At 32.3% G+C, this 24,956-nt stretch overlaps 1 long non-coding RNA gene across 2 annotated transcripts in view; it reads right to left on the bottom strand.

The window, feature by feature from the left end:
- LOC134695399 (uncharacterized) overlaps positions 1 to 22,589 on the bottom strand; it is a 44,016-nt gene extending 21,427 nt beyond the window's left edge. For both annotated transcript variants that reach the window (XR_010102750.1, XR_010102749.1), the window contains exons 1-5: positions 22,494 to 22,589; positions 11,626 to 11,698; positions 11,140 to 11,257; positions 9,153 to 9,241; positions 2,918 to 2,974 (exon numbers count right to left, since the gene is read on the bottom strand). This is a non-coding gene — a long non-coding RNA (uncharacterized LOC134695399). The remainder of the gene's footprint in view (positions 1 to 2,917; positions 2,975 to 9,152; positions 9,242 to 11,139; positions 11,258 to 11,625; positions 11,699 to 22,493) is intronic.
- Between the last annotated feature and the right edge of the window lie 2,367 nt (positions 22,590 to 24,956).

Here is a 24,956-nt window from a genome sequence, read left to right as displayed (position 1 = left end):
CTAAACAAATATATACTAGTTCAGTGATAATGAACGCCATACTAATTTCCAAATTGTACACAAGAAACTAAAATTTAAATAATACAAGACTAACAAAGGCCAGAGGCTCCTGACTTGGGACAGGCGCAAAAAAGCGGCGGGGTTAAACATGTTTGTGAGATCTCAACCCTCCCCCTATACCTCTAACCAGTGTAGAAAAGTAAAAGCATAACAATACGCACATTAAAATTCAGTTCAAGAAAAGTCCGAGTCTGATGTTTCACATTCTCTTGTATGTATACCCTTTCCCCTTGGATCTGGACATGTATCTTTCCCTTACTCCTGGTTTACACAAGATTTCTAAGCGTAATATGCTTTACAGTTTCATACATGCTGCAGTGGCGGATCCAGGGGGTGGTCCCACGGCGCACCGGACCACCCCCATGACGAACCTCAATTTTTTTTTAAAGTGTCTATTTTTTCAATAACTAGCTAATTAACAAATTAACACTTAAGATTAATCCTTTCATCGCACTGATTGGTTATGGATTACCTGGATACCTGGAGGTGTCACAGTGATAGAATACGGATCAATGTGTTTCACCTGTATACATGTAATTAAATTGTCAAAACAGCTCGTCAATATGAAGAAGTTGACTTCTTATTTTGAAAAGTAAATACAAATTATTTTTGTATTTTTAAGTGAAATTTCCATATATACATGTAATTGCATTCTCCACCTAACGGAGTCTCGGATTTAAATTTCATTTATGTACATTTTGAAAAAAAACAATCATTATGAATGAATTAAATTAAATTTGTTTATCTATCTCTTTGAGCCCTCCCCCCTTTTCCCCCAACATCAACAGCAATTCAAGCACTGGAGTTGGTACCGGCATTTGTACAAAGCGCATCATGTGACGAACTTAAACATTTTGTCGACTGATTTGCCGAGTCCATCTACAATGCCTTCCGTACTGCGTTTGTGGCAAAAGACTTGCGAGTCAATGCTTTCAAAACCAGAAATTGTAGCCGGTACTCTGAAAGAATGTTGCAAAACCGACTTTCCAATTAATTCTGTTATCTTATAAATCATAGCTACCATGGGGGTTACGAGTTGCGAATGTGAGCGATCCAACAGTGAGTTATCACTTCAAAAAACCTACCTGAGAACAACTATGGGACAATCGCGTTTAGACGGACTTGCATTGATGCATGTGCACTTTGGAACTAAACATAAAACAAATTATAGAAAACTGTGCAAGGAAACCCCGCAAAGCATGATGTTGAATGACCTGATAAACGACTCTTAAGTTTGTTAAATTGGTAAATTTTGAACAATTTTACGTAAAACTATTTTTACCGATTCAGAACATTTTAGCTAAACCTTTTTTACAGCTTGCCTTATTCAGATGACAGTTGTATGTTGTGCTATTTTAGATTGCAAGATATTGTAATAGAGTCTTAAATAAAAATCAGTTTTACATGTCTTTAAATTCCTTTACCTAGGAATATGTGCATCGCATGGTGTTGTCCAAATTCATGATCTTCCATAATGTCGAAGGTATTTTTTAACCATTTTCATATCATTCAATATTCATTTGGGACCACCCCCAAATTTTTTTCTGGATCCGCCACTGTGCTGTCATACTTGTCATGTAATGTATGTACCTTGTTATTTTGCTAATGCAATATTGTTGCTAATGTAATAAAGATTGATTCATTATAATATGTTGAAAGTCTTTAATTGGGTGGGAATGTGGTACCACACAAGATGGATAATGGTAAAATAACATTGATATCACCCAGTTAACATTCCTCCCCTTTTTCTGCTGAAAGAAGCTCAAAAAGATGACATAATGAATGACAATAAGGTCAAACTATTCGTAGAAATCTTACATAGCAAATGATTCATGTAATTGTCAATTTTTTTGATAACTCATTATATATATACGAAGAAATTGTGACGGTCTCTAATTAAATGTGTTTGAGGATGTTTCTATTTGCTTCTAGGGACTTTCTGTTTGAAATTTTCCTCCGAGTTTGGTAATTTTGTTATTTTATATTTTAATACATGAAACCCTGCAACTGATGAATCTAACAAAAAAAAGAGTTTTATTCCTGTTTTTTACTTCCCTGTTACTGAATCCAACTCAGAGCTTTTAACTGATGTTTTTCACTCCAAAAAACTAGTCTCAAGCATACCAGATATTGGTTGATGGATTTATCGCTGTGGCTGTGGTATGATTGCCAATGAGACAACTCTCCACAAAAGACCAAAATGACACAGAAATAAACAACTATAGGTCACCATAGGCCCTTCAACAATGGGTAAAGCCCATACCGCATAGTCAGCTATAAAAGGCCCCCTAATGACAATGTAAAACAATTCAATCAAGAAGTCCAGAAGCAAATAGTACATGCATAAGCCTGAAGATTGACTCATGTCTATAAGATATGATCATAAAACCTACTGTGTTGCAGGATGACAGGTATTAAATGATTTTGGCTTCCACATTCAAGTCACCAGCATACCTAATAATGATTGCTGCATGATTTATGGCTTCTTCAGGTCCAGCGGCAAATAGTACATGCAGATGTCTGTAGATTGTAACATGTCAATATGATATGATCATGAAACCTGCTGTGTTACATAGGCTGACAGGTAATAAATGATTTTAGATTTCAAAATTCAGTCTCTAATGATTTATTGATTTGTGGCTGTTCAAACTCCAGCAGCAAATAGTACATGCATATTTTTGAGGATACCTTAGCTTTCAATAAAATATGCACATGGAACAAGTACTATTAATGTGAAAGAATCACAATTTCTGCCTAATATTTTTAATGAGTCATTAACAAATATGAATATATAACATCAAAACAAATATTTCATCATGACTTGACAATATCTAAATTAAAGATACATATAAATTACCTTAAGAATTCCTTTTATCTGTAATCTTTCCTGTTATGCATGCTCATTACTATCTAACTGTAATTCATATAATTAGTTCTTTAATTAATATTCACAAGATTTACATACAATAATAATAGTGTTGAGAGGATTGCTAATAGAAAGTCAGCTACACTTTAAACTATGTTTTACCTTGCCAAGTAGGTGACAGCCACTCAATAATATGCACTGATTTTTCTTGTCTTCTTATCTTTTATTTTCTCCTTTTTTATTTTGAGATTAGCTATATCTTGTGCAACATGCGGAGCAGGATCTGCTTACCCTTTCCAAGCACCTGATATTAGGTGGGATTCATGTTTCTATGTATTTTAAAGTTTTAATTTTGTGTTTTGTGCTCTGTTGTTGAATGTCTATGTTTCTTGCTCTTTTTTGTGCAATGGCGTTATCAAATTATGTTAGACTTAGGAGTTTAAATGTCCCTTTGGTATCTTTTGGCTCTCTACTTTTTTGATAGCTGTACTTTTCAGAATCAAATGAATTTTAATTTCTGAAGATATTCATACATCACACTTTAAAACTCAGGTCAATACCAAATGTAACGTACAAGTTATTTACCAGTAACAGAGCCAAATATCCTCATAAAAAGCGTTTTAAAGGATTTTTATACATGTAGACGGAGGACAACATTTTAGTGGCGGATCCAGAAATTTTCATTAGTGGGGGCCCACTGGCTGCCTAGGGGGGATCTTGTCACGTTTCAGTGATTCTCTATCGATATAAGCAACCAAATTTTTCTCTCAAAAGGGCTGGGCACCCTGACCTCCCCCACTCTAAATCGGCCTCTGCATTTTGTCTATTCTTATTCAAATTAAATTGATTATGTAAAGTTCATTGAAAAACTATCAATTTAAGTAAATCATGTCTATTACAATTGTCTCATTGAAACTATAAACATGTCAAAATTGTCATTTAAAAAAAAAATTATACATTAAAATTAAAATATGATTTTAATGCCTTGTCCAGAGGGAACCACTTGAATGGCAATAACTGTTGAAAAGACAGAGTTGCAATTAAATATTTTTTTTATAATTAGGTTAGAGTTAACTTGCTCTAGTGTCTAAACATTAATGAAAACAAGAATGTGTCCATAGTACACGGATGCCCCACTTGCACTATCATTTTCTATGTTCAGTAGACTGTAAAATTGGGGTCAAAACTATAATGTGGCATTAAAAGTAGAAAGATCATATCATGGGGAACATGAGTACTAAGTTTCAAGTTGATTGGACTTCAACTTCTTTAAAAACTACCTTGACCAAAAACTTAACCTGAAGCGAAAGGACGCACAGATGCACGGACGCACAGACGGACGAACGGAGGCACAGACCAGAAAACATAATGCCCCTCTACTATCATAGGTGGGGCATACAAATAAAATTGAGACAATTTTGTGACTATTTGACAGTGTTATATGCAATAGGATTGAGGATTGAATTCTAATATGTGAAAGAATCATAATAAATTATAATTAAAATCTGACACATATTAATGTATAATGATTACCAAGAATAGAATTTGATTGATTTATAGCACTTTATAGTTTTAAATTGATGGTCCCCAAGATAACATATGGTCTTGACGACTATTTATATAATAAATAATAAATACAAATCATTTGTTATTAAAGTCTACATACAGATATAGTGAGCTTTGTATTTTTGTTTTTTTGTTGTTGTTGATATGCTGCTGTCTATTTGGCATAATCGCAGGCTTTACGACAGAAAGTAGGAGGAGAACAGCTTACCCCATCCGCATTTTTGTGACTGTCCTAAGTCAGGAGCCTCTGGTGTTTGTTAGTCTTGTATTATTTTAATTCTAGTTTCTTGTGTACAATTTGGATATTAGTATGGCGTTCATTATCACTGAACTAGTATATATTTGTTTCTGGGCCAGCTGAAGGATGCCTCCGAGTGCGGGAATTTCTCGTTACATTGAAGACCTGTTGGTGACCTTCTGCTGTTGTTTTTTCTATGGTTGGGTTGTTGTCTCTTTGATACATTCCCCATTTCCATTCTCAATTTTATTAACAAATCATTCTTTTATTAAAGTCTACATTTTGACCTTTAAACATAGAGTTTTGTTGTTTTTCTGTTAATCAGAACTACTGCTGTCTAAGAAAGAAAACCAAGGGTGAAGAAGAACAGCCTGGGTCAATAAATTACAGATGATGTGTACCGTTAAAAATGAGACTAAGAAATATTTGGGCAATTATTTGGAGAATCACAGAAGCATGACTAGATCAGGCCCCCTCTTATGAAAACTTCTGGATCTCAGCCACTGGGACATAATGGATTACATTGTTCTACAGAAACAAATTCCCTTATTTTTTAGATACTTTAAATTTATTCAGGGTTAAATAACTGCTAAAATGGTATTCAGGGGGAAATAACTCCTAAAATGGTATTCAGGGGGAAATAACTCCTAAAATGGTATTCAGGGGAAATAACTCATAAAATAGTATTCAGGGGAAATAACTCATAATAAAGAGCCAATTTGACTGTTTAAGATCCGTTTAAATATCCTGATGAAGATAAATCATGCAGGAAAAGTGGGAACTTGGTACAAATGTTTCATGGATGTTCAAACTTTGTTGCACTGAGAAAGTTTTGGATGCTCTTGTCTTAAAACAATTAGACACTGTGTTGAACTGAGAAAGTCTTGGGATTCTCTGTTTACCATTAGGCAAATAAACGCAGATGAGACACTTTAAACTTCAGATTCATTGAGCATCATAACATGTTAAGTGATTAAAACCTGACTTTTATAATTACTGAAATGGTTGCTTATCAAAAGGTACTAACTTCACACTGATAGTAAATGTGCAGTTTTTAATTCATGGATAACATTTCATTTAATTATATATCCTGGCCAAGTAAGAGCCGAAAATAGATAATTTTGTAATACCAAGGATAGAACAAAAAGAGCAAGTCACCAGTGTGGGATTTAGCACTTTTTATAACAGAGGTGGGGAGGTTACCATAAGAAAGGGCCTGTTAAAATCATGCTTCAGTGACTACTTAAATAATCAACCAAGTTTTTCCCACAAAGGGGGGGGGGGGGGGGAGGGCATGCCAGATATAAGTTTTTATGAACCAAACATATTGAAAAAATTAGTAAATGTAACAACAGATGAAAGAAAAAGTTTTTTCACAAAAAAATCCTCCTGGTGTAACTAAAGATTTCAAATTGAGAATGGAAATGGGGAATATGTCAGAGACAAAATCTAGCCAAAGAGCAGATAACAGCTTTATTGATTGATTTGTTTTGTTCAGATAACTATGTTTTAATAAATAACCAGTATACTGTGAAAATTTCTTTAATGACCTTAATTTTGACCTAAACCATGAAATAACCTGATGTAAATGTGTGTCCTCTTTTATGACCTTTGATCCCTAGATATTGATCTAATGAATTAACCAATTATTTTTCACATGTCTTTAACATCTTTTCAAATGAGATGAGATTCTGGACAAAATTACATGATTTTTTTTTATGTTAAATGAGCTGGTTTGCAAATTCACTTGATTTTTTTCCAATTTATCAACTGTAACTTAAAGAGTTTATTATCATTTATATTATAATATAAATAATGTTAGTTTAGTGTGAGCATCATGTTAATATATTGACAACAGATTTTAAGCTTTGTAATCAAGATGACCAGTGAAAAATTTAGGATTTCAATTTTATCTCTAGAAAAATTTAAATGCAATTTTAATATTTTTTTAACATAAACTTGTTGAAAAAAACAGTATTAAACAAATATCTTATGGAATTAATTTGTCAAAAAGTCATTTTGCATTAATTAGTGCCAAGTTTCTAATAAATCTAGATGTTGATTTTAGTTAAAAAATAAATGAAAAATATGTTTATTAGGCACACATGATGCCCCAGCTGGCATATAACATTATAAAGGGACATAACTCTGAACAGTAAAGGTACTCAACCCAACTTTGATCTTGATCTGTGTTGTGTGTATAAGTTGCATATCATTTAATTGAGGCAAACTTAAGTTAAAAAGAACCGAAGTTTTGAAAGTACATACTTATGTATGGACATAAAAATGGACAAGGGTAACCCTTAATGCCCCCTTAGCAGTGAAGGGACATAATAAAACAGGTGGCAAATATTAATAAAATTGAGAAAGGAAATGGTAAATGTGTTAAAGCGACAACAACCCGACCATGGAACAGACAACAGCCAAAGGCCACACATTCCAAACTCTGAATTCGAAGAAAACTTGACTGCATCAAACACAGGTCTTTAAATACAGAAGGTTTCACTGTAAAATTTAACATTAAATGATTTAGATAATTTTCTGTGCATATTACTACAAGTGTACATCATTAGTTTAAGTATTAAGGTCTAATCTGCTGAATATCAAAACATAATAAAAATGCCTTGAGAAATAAATTTTAATCATAAACTTTTAAAAGTGCATAAATTTGTTTATTGCATCAGAACAAGTGAGTTCAGTGTCTACCAACACTAAAGTACACGCCAACGGCCCAACGCCAACGGCCCCACGCTAACCATATCTTTATAACTTCAAGTTATTGATAACTTTTGAATTTGTGCACTTTCATATTTGACAAATTACTCAAAGATTAGTATATTATCCTAGGCCTCCAGTTTCTGCAACCAATGTCACTTAAACCACAAAGTTTTCATTCCCTTACTAAAGTTTACCTCAACCAAATATTATAAAACTTATCCACAATGCATATTACCAGAAAACACTAAGTGGTGTACTTTTCGTCCTTCTTGAGTTATGTCCCATTTAAACTGTATATGCATCGTCTGTGTATACGGGAGTATGACATTTGCGCCGATTTTGAAAATTTTCATTCTTTCATTTGCGCCGATTTCATTTTTTCATTTGCGCCGATTTTATATTTTCTCCTAATTGGATTTACATGTAAGTTAATACTTTTACATGGGCTGAGCACAAGGTATAAAGACAAATCAATTGTCATTGGTAAATGACTATTCAATTTTTTGTGGTTACCATTTCTTCCCCTAAATGAAATCGATGACTGATTCACATTTGACAGTAAGTCTGACGCTCCTTCTGATTACAAATGTCATACATTCTTAGACTACGTACTAAGTGCATGTACATATGCACAACGTCAAGCTATCAACCTCATTTATGGGAAGCTGCATCCGTTTAAAACTGCAAGAGGACGAATAACGGCCCAGAATCTGTTCATTCCCATTACAACAAACAATTCTATTCACACCACCCCAACATATAAGTGTTTTGGATGTTATCAAGCTATATACATGTTATTAGTATGGCGTTCAATTAGTATGGTGTTCATTATCACTGAACTAGTATATATTTGTTAAGGGGCCAGCTGAAGGACGCCTCCGGGTGCGGGGATTTCTCGCTACATTGAAGACCTGTCGGTGACCTTCTGCTGTTGTTTTTCTATGGTCGGGTTGTTGTCTCTTTGACACATTCCCAATTTCCATTCTCAATTTTATATTATTGACAATTCATAACATTTGTACAACTGGCTAACGGAAGATGTCTTTAATGATAATTAAAACATAACATGACTGGGATGGAGAGTTGTATAATGTTTCATTGGCACTCATATCAGATCTTCTTACAACTTTTCACCTGTAATTTACCTGTAATTTACCTGTAAAAAAATCGGCGCAAATGAAAACAAAAATCGGCGCAAATGAAAGAAAAAATCGGCGCAAATGAAATGCATATCGGCGCAAATGCAAAACGCCGGTGTATACGTACTATGGAGACACAATCTCAATTTATTTGCTTTGGCAGTTTAAGAGGCACATATCAGTAATATGCCCACTGTTATTTCCCTCTAGCAATATTTTACATTTATGGATATTTTTTAGCCAATAACAACACAGGGTGGATCCAGCCATTTGCAAACGAGGGGTTCCCAACCCAGGATAAGGGGGTTCCAACCATATGTCCCTATTCAAATGCATTGATCGTCAAAATAAAAATAGGTTCCAACTCCAGGAACACCCCTGGATCTGACACTGCCTAAAAACAATTATATTGGAGTAATTTGGGAATGTTTCACCAGGAGAACACTGTGGACAAGACACTGACAATTAACGATTATATTGGAGTAATTTGGGAATGTTTAATCAGGAGAACACTGTGGACAAATTTTAAATATAATATAATCTTTTAAAACAATCAACAATTTACCTTATTAATAATTCAAAAGATGTTCACAAAAAAGCTACGATCATCAGCCATCAGAAAATGACATCTCCTTACCCGGAGGTTACGGCAGACTACAAAAGAATAATTTAATGAAATGATGTCACATACATAAATCAAACATTATAATTAGATCTATGTTTCATGACGCAGAAACATTTATAAAAAAACAAAACAATATAAAATATGATTTAAAACAATGGAGACTTTGTTTCATCAGCTAAAATATGTGATGTAAATATAAAGTTTATGTCCTGGTGACCTACATTGGTCTTTGGGATGTGGATATCTATTTCCATAAGCAATCATACCACATTGCCTTATTTTCATATAAGTGTTGACAATTGAAATTCAGACTTTAATTGTCTAAATTGTATCTTTCAGAGAGAACATGGATATTCTTTATAGTTAAACAAGGTTGAAATATTTTTATATTAAGGTTTGAAATTTGTATGTCTCACGGGAGAGACTTGTTTAAGAAGAAAGGGAAACATGGTGTCCAGAAAATGACTGTATGGCCTTCAACAATGAGCAAAGGATTAGTTGTTGAAAGTCCAATCAAAAATAATCCTTTTTGTTAAGTACAAATTGTAACCGTTCAACTGGACATCATAAAATTTTCCTGGTTTGAGGATGAAATACTTGTCACTGGAAGTTCAACAAAAATAAATCAATTTTATAAAAGTACAATTTTTAACCTATAAACTTGACAAAATAATATTATAAATTATGACATGCATGTCCTCAATTTTCAAATTACAAATTAAAAATTCAAATTTTCTTAATTCTTGTCATTACAATTGCAAATTAAAGATCATTAAACTGACACGAGTCAAATGTGAAGATCTGATATTTAATTGGTATTCTACAATAATTACTACCTCAATAAAGTCATATGTTATATGACAACTTTTAAAGTCAATTAAACAAATTAGTTGTAAGATTTTGACAGTAATAGTTGTTAGTTTACATACTTTATGCCTTTCTGCATTATTTTTTTTTATCATAAATTATCAAAATCCTTGAACTATCAGACAAGAAAATTATCTATGAATCAAAAAGACATGTGCGGTATACTATTAGCACACTGAGGTAGCACCTTTAAGACATGAAAACTTAAGAAGAGATGTCTACTTGGTTACATAGGATCATTAATAAAAGACAAGTTATGTTACAGTTAGTCAAACTAGTTATTAAATTGTCCGAGTCTAGAAAGTTAAGAATACATTACACATTGCTATTTAATCCAAATTTTTAAGTCAAAAACACTTAGATACAGATATCTCACAGACACTTGTCTAAGAATTCCCCCCCCCCCCCGCAATATACCTTAATATAACATTATATTAAGGTATATAGGGGGTGGGGAATTTGGAGACAAATGCATGTGTAATAAATGTGGAACCACAGCTCTAAGGTCCTCATCATAATTTTGACAATTTTTCAGACAATAGGTCAAATAATATCATGAGGACCTTAAGAGCTATGGTTTGTCTGCTAAGACATAACCCCTGGTCCCAACGAGCCCATGAAACATCTGTGCAGCGCCACAACATGAAATTTGGTAAAATCGCAGGTAATCTGGGATCATCGTATGACAGTCCCACAATATTTTGAGCCTCATGGCACCAGTGTGTGCCGTGGAACGAAAATTGAACATGCACCTTTTTTGGCTCTACGATTTTTTGTGGTGTCACTGTTTTTTGGCTGTCGTGAGAGTGTCTTACCTGCACAATCATGCAATTGACTGGGGCTTTAGTAGCATTGGTAAATGTTTGAATGTGGTAAATATTTGGATTTTTTTTATGATTATCATTGTATATATCCAAGGAATTGTATATATCACATGACATTTTATTATTTGTTTAAAAAAAGGGATACTGCTGAACTCTATATTATTTCGGATCATTATAGTGTTGAATAACTTTCTGAATGTTGTTTAACTACTGGTACATCACATTTTCATATCTACCTTCAGTTAACATTGATGTCCCCCAAGGAAAACCACCATAAAAAAGTTCTGTTTTTACATCAAGATGAACTTGTAATGATAAATCAGGGAGTCTGAATGTTTTTTCTGCCACATTTACCTGCAATAAAATAAAATTTACAAGTTTATGATTAAGCTGTCTGTCCTTACTCTAAAGCAAAATTATTCTGGATAAAATTCCAGGTTATTTGTTTAAACAAGAATAAATGATAGTTTCTTTCACAAACGGCTCCACATAGGACAATACAATTTATCAGAAAAGTAAAAATACATTAATTTAGGAACAGGACAAGTTCAACTTTTATTTTATTGTTCTTTTTATTAAACAAGAGTGCACACGCTGAAATGTCTCGCCTTCTTTACTAATCATTGATATTATGTTGATAGACCTAAATATAAAGCTTTGTGGTGCTCATCATATCAACATGCAAATATTTACCATATTGCTATAGTTTTAGAGATATTTACCCAAACTGTGGTTTGACGCTTTTGTTATATTTTAAGTTCAACTTCAGTTTTGTGGTTATGTTGGTTGACAAACCTGAAAAAAATTACAATCTAATTAGTGGAAATCCTGCAAATTATGCAGATCGACAAACTGTATTTTAAATCAATTGATCAGTTTTATAGGAAGTCAGGATGTCACATACTATATATGTTCACATGGAGCTTATGGCCAAAACACAAAATCATTTTTTCTTTTATTTCTAAAAGGAAATAAAAAAAAATTAAAATGCAAGTTTTAATTTTGCTTCAAGTTACCCTGACGCATTTTTTTTTTTTTTAAACATCACAAAATTGTCTGTTTTTACATGACACTCTGTACTGATAAAGTCAAGTGGACAGGCACAACAGCCTGAGTGTAGTTCTAATTATAGGCTCTATGATCATAAATAGCTGTACTTGTAATTGAGCATGGACCCTGCTGTGTTCATGTTAAAATGTACCATTTCTGTCCACAAGTCAAATGCCCTATTAAATTTAAACACAATAGAAACCCAAGCTGTGCAACAAGTTATTCAGTGTCATTCAAAAGCATTCATTAAATTCCATCTGTGTTACTACCTATCACTTTGATCAAACTGTCAAGGCCAGGTACACACTATATCAATGTTTAATATAAGAATAGTAAATAAAACTCTAAATAACAAAATAAACAAGAATATTATTTTAAAGGATATGATAGTACAGTATTAAAGAAAGCTCACAGTTACATAATTCAAATTTAAATTACTTTAAAAGAGGTGTGAAAGATAACAGAGGGACATTCAAACTCATATGTTGAAAATAAAACAGCCGTTAGAAGGTCATGGGTAAAAAAGTAAAAGACCAAAAGAACTCAAAAAACAACATAGAAAAATAAATACTAAGCATCATGAACCCCCAGGAAAAAATGGGGCTGATGACAGGTGCTCCAGAAGGGTAAGCAGATCATGTTCCACATGTGGCACCCGTTGTGTTGCTCATGTTATAACAAACATGTTAATAAGTCTAATTTGATAGGTCCATCATGGAAGTAATTATTACTATCATGGTCACATTCAGGAAAATGAAACCAGATTATAGTAAACCTGCTGATATAAAATATGTCTTTCCAAATCTTTTAAAGTGCTTTCATACAGAGTACAGAGGATATAGGAAATGATTGTGCTGACTTGGTTAATAATCTTTCCCACACAAATCGAATGAAAATAAGTATTTTGCACTACGAGATGCAGGCACTGGCCCCCTTTTTCTGGGAAAATTTTGGTTGATTATATGTATAGGGAATCACTGAAGCAAGACCCGAGTGGGCCCCATCTTAAAAGACTAAGGCAGCCAGTGAGCCCATAGATTTCTAGATCTGCAACTGATGAATACTTCATTTACAAAAATCCTCAAACACACTTAATTTGTCAACGTATATTTGTTCCACCTAACAGAAGTTCCAGTGGAAACTTTATTATAAACAATGTCATAATACCTGTACCTGTTGGAACAAATATTCTATACTATTTATTCCGTTAGGAACATCTACTGTAATATTTATTCCTGTGGAAATAATATTCCAGAATAGTTTTTCCATTCGGAACTTATATTATGAAGGAACTTCTATTCCGTGACAAATTCACCCATATATACTCAAGGAGCAAAAATATATGGACAGATGACAAGAAATTATAAACAACAAATCACATTAGCCAGGCCTTAAAGAGGAGATGTGATCAGATTTAAAGAACAAAGAACTTTTGATTCAGGTAACAATTACAGGTGCACCTTACAGGTAAAAACTCAGGTATCCCAGCCTTTGACACCAAACTTTTATCTCTACCTGCCCCATCAACCTACAGCCATTTATATAATTATAACATAATTACATATCTTATGACAGTCGCGACACCAAGTCTTTTAACAAACTGGTACCAAATAGTAAACATCAGTCGTGAGAAGTCACTAGGGTCAAAAGGACAGACCAACAAATCCATGATGAACATGTATTATCATCTCAACCTTTCATCAGTCGTGAGAAGTCACTAGGGTCAAAAGGACAGACCAACAAATCCATGATGAACATGTATTATTATCTCAACCTTTCAACCAACACTGATAGAAAAAAGACTTCATTAACGTGAGAAAATGAACTTATTTTGTTCGATTGTCTGGCTGGAGTGAAGCTGTATAGAATCTATTGAAATAATTCTGCAGTTTCTGTCGATAAATCAATATAGTTCAGAGCTTGGTCATACATCTTACTGGTGACAATCATGAATTTATACTTTCAGTGTAGAAATAGAATCATATAATTTAATTGTATTGTATGTCTCCGATAGAACTGCGACAGTCATTTTCTGTTCATATATATATACTGCTGACAAATAAACCTAGAGCTATTGTGGTCAATTATATAGTGCAGTCATTATTTAGTAACCTAACTCATGCAAAATATGCACTTTGTTTTAAATTACAAATTTAACATTCCAATAATTATTCAAACCATGTATATTTTATCAGAAAATCTTATTACATATATATATCCCATTTTAAAGTAAATTTTGCCTATCAAGGAAATTGTTATGCATTTGTCGATCTCTACATATACAATTGTATTATATGTTTCTGGTAGATGAACTGTCTGATATATACTGCTGACAAATGAACCCAGAGCTATTGTGGTCAATTATATAGTGCAGTCATTATTTAGTAGTTGAACCTATGCAAAATATCCACTTTGTTTCAAATTACATATCTTAACATTCCAATAATTATTCAAACCATGTATATTTTATCAGAAAATCTTATTACATATATATATCCCATTTTAAAATAAATTTTGCCTATCAAGGAAATTGTTATGCATTTGTCTCTACATATACAATTGTATTATATGTTTCTGGTAGATGAATTGTCTGATATATACTGCTGACAAATGAACCCAGAGCTATTGTGGTCAATTATATAGTGCAGTCATTATTTAGTAGTTGATCCAATGCAAAATATACAATTTGTTTCAAATTACATATTTTAAACATTCCAATAATTATTCAAACCATGCATATTTTATCAATGATTTTATTGCATCCGATGTTAAAGTAAATTTTGCCTTTTAAGCATATGTTTCTACTATAAATACAATTGTATTTTATGTCTCTGGTAGAACTATAACAAATTCATTTTCTGTCCATATAAAAATATACTGCTTTTGAAAGATCCCAGAGCTTAAATTTTGGTTGATTATATGACACAGGGTACCAGTATATCTAATGTTACATGCAAAATATACAATTGGTTTCAAATTACATATTAAACTTTCCACTAATTATTAATACCATGCATATTTTATATCATGATCTTCTTGCATCAAAATAAATTTTGCATTTCAAGCGTTTTTTTCTCCATAACAAAGTATATATAGGGACTTAAGGGTTTCATTAAACCTGGAAATTACCGCCAATGATATAGATTCCTTTCAAAATATAAATTATTTTTATATTGTGGTTAAAGTACATTTTTTTCTTCTTTATTCAAGTATAGAGTATAGCTACTGTGGACTTGAATCTTAAAATCATGACTTCAATGCACTGTCAAAAATAAATGCACAAAAAAGAATCTAAATTTGTAGCATATGCACTCTTTGCATAATCAATTTACTCAGGGAAACAAAAGTAGATGCCTGGAGCCAAAACCGTCATCACTTTACATGTTATTATGTGTTAGGGGCCACAAAAATATGAAACATTACGTAAATAAAAAACAAAAATTTATTATGAAATTTTAAACCTTCAGCTGCAGCCTGGAGCCTCATTTTCTATATCTATTACAGATAGAAATCCATCACGTAAAGGCATGTGCCTGAATTAATGAGGAGAAATTGTATATCTCTACAATCTGAATTCTTCTCTATAACTTATCAGAATGTGTAACTTATAGATCAAAGTAACTGGCCCTGCAGATGTTTACTAGCTGGGTAAAAAACATTTCATTTTGTTATTGAATGAAATTTAGGTTGAATGCACTACCAAAAACTAAATATATATTAGTAGTGATGTAGTTTATTTTTATTTTTTATGTATAAGATAGATTTTTGTTTTAATTTCAAACACCATGCATCTAGTATTGCATGCATAGTTATTTTATCATTTATATTTGATGTCATATATATCTTTAAAAATTACGGAATAATTAATATAATAAAATTTATATGCTCAGAAATATGGGCCCTTTAATTCAATAAAAATTCTTATTCTTATTCTTACTACCTAGAAACAGTAAAAGTAAATTTATAATATTTAAGGTGAATTGATCTGAAAATTGAACTATTTATACATCTAGAATGTATATCTATTCAATGAATTTTCTGTACCCCCCCCCCCCCCCCCCCCAACTCCTCCTTTTTTCTTGTAATTGGATGACATAAGAAATGCAAGAAATGATTTAACTTGCAAACCATTATGGAGGACAGTGGATTTCCTGACTTCATTCAGTTTCAAAATAGATCATTTGGTTAAACCATTTTTGCAATTTCTAAAGAGAAAAAAAATTATCTAGGAATAAAAATAGACTTGATCATATCTTGAATATCTTCCATAAGGGGGGGGGGGGGGGGGGGGTATATTCCATCTTTCTCATCTGACTCAAATTAAATTTCCTCATCATAATAAGTCTAATATAACCAAAAAACAAATTAAATTCAAGTCATTATTTTGGCCATCTTTAACCCTTGGTATTAGCTTTTCAATATAGCTCTCTATTTCTCATTTGATATATGAAACCATATCAGTTAAGCACTTGCAATAACGACAAAGTTTAAGATGTCATGTTCAAATTTCAAAGGAAATAGAAGTATCAGTTTAAGGTGGTACTTAACACTACAGGGAGATAACTCTGTAAAGTCAGCTAAATGTTTTAATTAGGTTGTGTTGTAAATGGAATATAAAGTTTCTCAATGATCAAAATTGGTGTTTGTCAAACTGCTATAATAATAACCAGTGTAATTTTTCTGACAAAACGGTTGGTTCAAAAATTTTTAAATTTTTATATTTTTGTTAATACTTTGACAAAATTTTATGAAAATTAAACGAGCCAAATTAATTTGAGTGAAAGTGTTGGGTACTGACCTTAAATGGTTTGATATTTATGAGTGAAGAACAATTCATTAAATATATGGAATACACTAATTAATGATTAATTTTCAAATTAATGCAATGCACTAAAAATAATGCAGAAAAGAATTGTTGAACCTTTAGCAGAATAGTGTGAATAAGCCTGAAACTTAATTTACTTAAGTCCTTAAAAAAAAATATAACTCTAACTTTCTAAAAAATTAAACGTCAAAATATCAGTAAAATATGGGAAAGATTATTTTCACAATATTCCACAAATATATGACAAAATTACTAATTTCTAAAATATTCTAACTAAAATTTCTGTAATAACATGTTAATTGCCAAAAAAATTGGTAAACTACCAGGAAAAAAATATATGTTCAAAATTTTGTTTGCGATGCTATCTTTTAATGATGAAGCAGCCTTTCTACAAGTTTAAACACATTAAAAGTAGCATTGACAAAGTTATGGACGTCAAAAAAAACTTTAAAGTTAAACCCAAACTTAATCTAAATATCAACTGCAAATCTATCAGTGAAATAGGATAAAAAACACTTTTTCAAACTGTTTCTTCAGATGCTATCATTTAATGATGAAGAAGCCTGTCTTCAAGTTTAATAATATTTCATGAAAGTTTGACAAAAGCTAGGGATGTCTTGAATTCTTTAGTCATAGATAACATTTTAAACATTAATTGCCAAAAAAAATAATCCATTTATGTGATCCCCCCCTCCCCCCCCCCCCCCCCCCCCTATAAAAAAATATAATAATACTGTCTAAAGTACCTTTTTATTCAAATAACAATTAATTTCTGTTACACCAAATTTTGTAGAGGATATTGAAGTGTCCTACCATTATAGCTAGCTTATATTCCTTTGAAAATATTCTAAGCAAAGCAAATTATATGATATACTTCAAATGAACCTTAGATCTAACAAGAGTGCACACGCTGAAATGACTCGCCTTCTTTACTAATCATTGATATTATGTTGATAGTCCTAAGTATAAAGCTTTATTAAAAACTGTCACATAAACTTAACATTAACCAAGATAACTAAACAAAGACCAAAGAACCATGAAAATGAGGTCAAGGTCTGATGAACCATGCCAGGCAGATATGTACAGCTAACAATGCCTCATACAACAAATATAGTTGACCTATTACTTATAGTTTAAGAAAAATAGACCAAAACACAAAAACTTAACACTAAGCAATGAACCGTGAAAATGAGGTAAAGGTCAAATAAAACCTGCACGACTGACATATAGACCATACAATATTTCCATACACCAAATATAGTTGACTTATGGCATATAGTATTAGATAAAAAAGACCAAAACTAAAAAAACTTAACTTTGACCATTCAACCATGAAAATGAGGTCAAGGTCAGATGACATCTGCCCGCTAGACCTGTACACCTTACAATCATTCCATACAACAAATATAGTAGATCTATTGCATAAAGTATGAGAAAAACAGACCAAAACACAAAAGGTTAACTATAACCACTGAACCATGAAAATAAGGTCAAGGTCAGATGACACCTGCCAGTTGGACATGTACACCTTACAGTCCTTCCATACACTGAATATAATAGCCCTATTGCTTATAGTATCTGAGTTATGGACTTGACCACCAAATCCTAACCTTGTTCACTGATCCATGAAATGAGGTCGAGGTCAATTGAAAACTGTCTGACGGGCATGAGGACCTTGCAGGTAGGCACATACCAAATATAATTATTCTATTACTTATAACAAGAGAGAATTAAACATTACAAAAAATCTGAACTTTTTTTTCAAGTGGTCACTGAACCATGAAAATGCATCTTCGCTAGCCAAGGGTTACGATCCACTCCCGCTCTCTTCACCCTTGGCGGATTGAGATAACATTTCGGAGACACAAGGTAAGGATTTTTATTGGTTGCAGTCAAAACTCACTGCATCCAATCAAAATGCGCCTATAACATGATCACGTGTAAATGTAGAAAGTGTTTGTAAACAATTGCCACGTGTTTTTTGTGCAACAAGCCTTTACATCCCTAAACATACGACTATATTCAGTGAAAACTTGAATGTTTTTAATCAACAAATAGAAGTTCCTGTGTATGTTTCCTCTTGTCAGTTTTTTTTTGTTTCTGAATTTTATGTTTTTCATTATTTTGTATTTTATAATTTATTTTATTTTCTTGGGTGAGGAGTTGGAGGATGGGGAGATTAAGGGTGAAGTGGATATGTTTTTTTTCTCTGTTTTTGAGGTAATTGAGTCTGACACCCTCAAAAATCCATTTTTGTCGATCCTGCAATCATGCCTAGCTGAGCAGGATGCACTTTGGTATAAATCAGTATTCTGTTTACAGTATGATGTTTATTATAGCACCCCACCCAGCACAAATCATAAAACCTAGCTAAGATTATGACAGACTTCGGTAAGAATTATTTCTAACACAAAAGACTTAAACCTGATGATAACAATCACTTTTACCACAATATGTTCAACATCTGAAGATCTTGGCAAATTAGCAAAACTTTGTCAAAATGAACATTAACCTTATTGCTTAAGATTTGTAGGAATCTCATCATTGTAATCTGTGAAGAAAAGAAAGAATGATAATTGAAGATTCTGACCTAAGTTAGGGAATGATTAAAAGAAAGATCATGTAAATTGCACAACCTGTTAAAATATTGAATATCTAATAACAAAACTTTTTCAATATTTATAATTTTTCTGACAAAGAAAATTTTATCAATGACAATGAGCTTGCAAGCACCTGCAACTAACTACGGGGGAAAGTAGTATGTTTAGTATGAAAATATCTAGTCAGAAGTTAAATGTTAAATATCTAACAACAAAACTTATCCAATATTTGTAATTTTTCTGACAAACAAAATTTCATCAATGACAAAAGCGTGCAAACACTATAGGGCTGAAACACGTGCATGACATTACTGTTAAAGTAGCATTGTTTCAGTATAAATATATTAAGTCAGAATTTATATATTCATTTCAGTATTTCTAAAGCCAGTTAAAGATGAATAAAAAAAAAAAAATTGTTTTAAGTTCATCAAAACTTGGTTCTTTTTTGGACTTACTGTACAGTAAAATTGGTTCTTTTTGGACTAACTGTACAGTAAAATTGGTTCTTTTTGGACTAACTGTACAGTTAAAATTGGTTCTTTTTGGACTAACTGTACAGTAAAATTGGTTCTTTTTGGACTAACTGTACAGTAAAATTGGTTCTTTTTGGAAAAATCTACTATCTTCTACCAGAGTGGAAAATTTTCAACTGAGAAAGTCCAATCAGAAAATAACCTTCAGAGGCTGAATATTTTCTAAACAAAATCTTGACCAACTAAGAGCTGAGATCTTCAGTAGCAACATGAACGAAAATATTAAAACAGAGATTCAATGAAGAAAAGAAGAAGCTCAAATCTACTACAATTAACATCCTTGGTACTACAAAACCTAAAACTACATCAATTGATTTTTTAATTAGATTAACAGCATTCATATCTATACCTACACTGTGTACTGTTGGTGTGCCGTGGAAATCCATCACATAGATATATATGTTTAACATTATCTGAGAAAGTAATGAAAAACTTTTTGATTCATGAGAAACCAAAACGTTTAAAAAAAAGTGTTACATACTATAATTGTTTAGACCACCAAAATTTTTAAAAATTAATGTATCAGACTTTCTTCAAGAACTACCAGAAAAAAAAAGACTTTGAGAAATCTGACTTATTAGGGACCAAATCTCCTATAAAATTAAATTCTGATGATTAAAGCATTAAACTCCAAGTGTAGCATAGTCAATGTTCAACACTGTTACAATTTACACTGTAAAAGAACTACCAGACTGGTATATTTAGTTCAATTGGTTTTTTTTATCAGAATCAAATGACATGGATGAAGGTCTCTCTCACAGATCATCTGAATCAAGGCATTAAGGGTTTTCATATAGTGGAGGAATGAATGATTGTTGGTTGCTTAAAGTCCAGTGGCAAATATTTCATGCATTTTCAGGACATAAAAGTGAAGAAAGGGAAGACTTTGGTAAAGTCTGCTACAAGTTATCTCGGTTAATTTCTGACTTATTTGTTATCAGGTAACATCATCGTCACATCAGTGATGCAATATCCATATATCCCTTCAGTGGCAAATATTTCATGGTTTTTGTGGACAAAAATATAAGAAGGAAGATATTCATAAAGTTATCCAAGTACTGGTGCTACTAAGTTCATTTTTGAATATTACTTATTTTTTATCAGGAAACATAATCATCACAAACGTGATTAAATCCATGTATCCCATCAGTGGTAAATATTTCATGCTTTTTCTGGACAAAAACGAAGAAATGGAGAAGTTCAGAAAGTCTATTTTCAAAATACTGGAGCTACGAAGTACCTTTTTGAATACTTATTTTAATAGTCCTTAAAAAAATCCTTAAGTTTTTTTGTTTTGAAAGAGAAATTGAGGATTTTATTTTTTCACTGTTGCTTCAAGTCCAGTGCCAAATATTTCATGCATTTTGTGGACAAAAGTAAAAGAAAGTGAAGATTTTGGTAATGTCTGCTACAAGTTATCTTAGCAATGGAGCTACTAAGTTCATTTTTAAATACTTATTTTTTATCAGGAAACATCATCATCACATAAGTGATGAAATCCATACATCCCGTCAGATCAAAGATCGCCTATCAAACATCTCTCTCCTTAAAATAAACATGCATATCTCAGTAAAAACTGCACTTTTTCTACAATGGTAGATAAGACAACTTCCATCTCTCATTCTTAATGGCTGGTAGATCAAACGCTTGTAAAAACAGACTTCAGCAAGCACCTGCTGGTTTTCTTTTCATCTTGGTTAACAATTAAAGATATTCTATGTTTACACAAAGCACTTTTAGTTGTGTTTCTTGGCACTTCCCAGTGATTTATAGAATATAAGTATTATCAATAATCAAAACTCATTTTTTTTTTCTCAAAAAAAGTGTACTGAATGGATAGGATATAATTAAGGTGGTACCCAACACTTTCACTAAAATTTATTTGGCTCGTTTAATTTTCATAAAATTTTTACTTTGACCCTTTAACAAAAATATAAAAATTTCAATAATTTTGAACCAATCATTTTATCAGAAAAAATACACTGGTTATATACCAGTTTGACAAACACCAATTTTGATAACTGAGAAGCTTAATATTCCCTTTAAAACACAACGTAATTGTAACGTTTAGCTGACTTTACAGAGTTATCTCCCTGTAGTGTTAGGTACCACCTTAAAATTATCTAGCAGGCAATGATCTAGAAATTTTAAAAAGTTGGTCGGATGGGTCCTTCCATTATGTCTAGGAATCTGAATTGTTATTAACTGCATTAATTTCGTAAGATTTAAAAAAATAATTTAAACCACTTTTCCTCTCTTGAACTACCACCTCAAATACATGTACATGTAGCCTACATTTAAGTACTTCATTACCAAATGTGTGAGGGCTTCAAAAGGCTTTAAAGCCAGTTAAGGTTGTTCCAAAAAAACATAAACAAGTAAGCTGAAGTGTTGGGTAATTGACAAAAAAATCAAGTTCAACTTTTTTGATCTGCCTGTGTCCTCACGATTTGGTCTGTGTTGATATTTGTGTCATAGGCAATCATACCACATCTCCTAAATTTTATATATATGAACCAGATACCATCATCCCAAGTCAGACTCTTGTTACTTCATCAGTATAATTCATAGTGATGACTCACATCAAACCAAAGCAATAGTTGTCCGACTGTTTAACTCATCTCAATATAGTTGAAATCAATGTAACGTTCTTCTCTTCATCTGTTTCTCGTTTTAGACTGGAAAAAAAGGAACATTTATTAATATACCTCTGTGATCACTTCACGAATATTATGTAATATTTTCCATTAATGTATTGAAATGAGACATTTATATATTAATGAGGAGTGAAAAGGATTGTCCCAATACATCTGAAAAATAGAGAAATGATAGACATTAGCTGATTCATACATGTTTGTTATCAATTAAAGGTGTTGTGAGGTACACATTTATAAGACAGCAACCTAGCAAAAGAAGTTAATTGTGATAGAGGTTGTCTTTGACTTCGTGGGGACTGAACTGAATTTAACCTTCAATCAAATCTAACCCTCTTCCACACCTGACCCTAATGTTGCCCTATCCTTAAACCCTAACTCCCCTGAGCCTAAGACTAATGGTTACTCACATCTTACACTAACTCACACCTAATCCTTAAATAAGCCCATAATCCCTAAGCCTAAGGCCTAATTCTAGACTCCACGGCCTAAGGGTTACTCACATCTTACACTAACCCACACCTAATCCTAACATAAGCTCTTATCCCTGAAGCCTAAACTAAAACAAACCCCATTTTAACCTTGGGTAACCATTAATGAATCTAACCATAAAATACAGAAACCCTGGACCTGTGACTAATAAGCCCATAATCCCTAAGCCTAAGGCCTAATTCTAGACTCCACGGCCTAACGGTTACTCACATCTTACACTAACCCACACCTAATCCTAACATAAGCCCTTATCCCTGAAGCCTAAACTAAAACAAACCCCATTCTAACCTTTGGTACATGTAACCACTAATGAATCTAACCATTAAATACAGGGACCAGTGACTTTATAAAAAGAAGGCCTATATGGACCTCAAGAAATCATTATATTCACAAAGGTTTGGCTATGAACAATAACTCAACACCTTATGTCTAGTCCATGATAGGCCCTTAAATAATTTGAATTGATTGTAATGAATAAGACAATGGAACAGGCCACTATTTCAAGCTTCATAGTACATCACTAGTATACTGTGGATTCATTTATTTTCGTGGGTATCAATTTTCGTGGTTTAAGGAAAATTTAGATGTTTGTGGATATTTGATTTCGTGGTTTTGGCAAAGTCTACACTCATTCCTTTAGAAAATTTGTTATTCGTTGAACATTTGAATTCGTGGTTCTCCTGTACCCACGAAATCCACGAAAATTGGTATCCCACGAATATTAATGAATCCACAGTATATCATCTTTACTTTTATATTTCTTTCATATACAGGTTCAGATGAAGCCATTTTGAAAAGGGGGAGGGGTTTAAACAAATACAAGTCACATAACAAGGCGGTGGTCTAACAGTATGTCTCAATATGAAAATATTAAAGTTTTCTAACAAAAAAAAGGGGGGGGGTCCATCACTAAAAGATAAAAATATGGTGCAATTTATATCTTTTAACATATAAAACATTTGTATGAAAAGGTGTGGTACTTGAATGGATTGAAACAGTGCCCCCAAGATGCCAGGATTAAAGCAGTCCCATAGGATGTCAAGTTCTGAATCATCCGAAGTCTAGACAACTAGCCAATTAATTCAATGAAGATGACAAAATAATTCTAATACATACAACAAATTCTCTACAGACACAGAAGTTGTTAATCTAAAAAGTGTTGGTGTAGCCCATCTGCACTGCAGACATAATTATTATTCAACAAATATGAATTGCATCAAAACATATTTTTTCCGCTCTATGCTATCAGAATGCAAAAGATATAAGTATCATCCTGCAGTATTTGTACAGCTGTTTAATACACTACCGATATATTAAATGGAATTTTAATTTCTTTTGACTGTATTTTCTATCAGTTTGTAATTATAAACCATGATAAAAGCTTTCGGCTCTTAAAGTTTTAATTTTAACATCTGTTTATACTTTCTTACATAATGCTCTGATATACAACAGCATAAAATATAATATTGTAGAGATTTAAAATGTTTGTTACTGAATGGTTATAACAACATACTTTTTCAGACATATAGAAACATTTGGAAGAATCTTTGTGATTGAAAATGTAAAATAGATTTAAAGCCGACCTAAACAAATTGAGTAACCTGATCATAATGAGAGAGAGTCAAATTTTAGCTTTTTGAACTTTGAACTTTTTGTTTTACTTAAATTGCACTCTTTTTCAATGAAGTTTGGTCCATCATCACACACTCATTTTTCACTAATTTACAATGCAGATTTAACAAATGAATGAAGATGGATCTAAGGACCTGTGTTAAGAGAGTGACTGCTACAAAATGCTAAAACATGTTTATCCATACTTAGTTTTAGGATATTGCCATTTCTCTTTCCTAAAGGGCTATTGTATTGGGTTACCGGTAGATGTCACTTTAAATGGTTTTT

The sequence above is a fragment of the Mytilus trossulus genome, chromosome 13 (assembly GCF_036588685.1).
Source record: "Mytilus trossulus isolate FHL-02 chromosome 13, PNRI_Mtr1.1.1.hap1, whole genome shotgun sequence".
Lineage (NCBI taxonomy): Eukaryota > Metazoa > Mollusca > Bivalvia > Mytilida > Mytilidae > Mytilus > Mytilus trossulus.
Note: the sequence above shows the minus strand (reverse complement) of the source record. Positions and strands in the feature narration are given on the sequence as shown.